This window comes from Nematolebias whitei, chromosome 3 (genome assembly GCF_014905685.2).
Source record: "Nematolebias whitei isolate Nwh7 chromosome 3, NemWhi1, whole genome shotgun sequence".
Classification (NCBI taxonomy): domain Eukaryota; kingdom Metazoa; phylum Chordata; class Actinopteri; order Cyprinodontiformes; family Rivulidae; genus Nematolebias; species Nematolebias whitei.
In genome coordinates, this window is record NC_056500.1 from 44,290,958 (window position 1) to 44,291,382 (window position 425).

Below are 425 nucleotides of genomic sequence, written 5' to 3' on the forward strand. Positions count from 1 at the left end.
CTCTGGAGACTTGGAGGGCGCGACCCCTCTGGAGACTTGGAGGGCGCCAACCCCTCTGGAGACTTGGAGGGTGCCGACCCCTCTGGAGACTTAGAGGGCGCCGACCCCTCTGGAGACTTGGAGGGCGCCGACCCCTCTGGAGACTTGGAGAGCATCGACCCCTCTGGGGACTTGGAGAGCGTCGCAAATGACGTGAGAACCTGGAGAACTGCAGCGTGCGACATGGAGTCCTGGGGAGCTGCAGCAGACGGCGTGGGAACCTGGAGAGCTGCAGAGGACGGCGTGGGAGCCTGGGGAGCTGCAGCGGACGGCGTGGGAGCCTGGAGAGCTGCAGCAGATGACGAGGGGACCTTGGAGTTGGCAGCAGGCGACGAGGGGACCTTGGAGTTGGCAGCAGGTGACGAGGGGACCTTGGAGTTGGCAGC

The 425-nt window shown here is 65.6% G+C and overlaps 1 protein-coding gene across 1 annotated transcript in view; it reads left to right on the top strand.

Moving 5' to 3' along the window:
* The window catches only part of LOC119407529 (basic immunoglobulin-like variable motif-containing protein), an 18,432-nt gene that overhangs the window by 8,393 nt on the left and 9,614 nt on the right, over window positions 1-425 (top strand). The gene's annotated exons all lie outside the window — the stretch shown is intronic.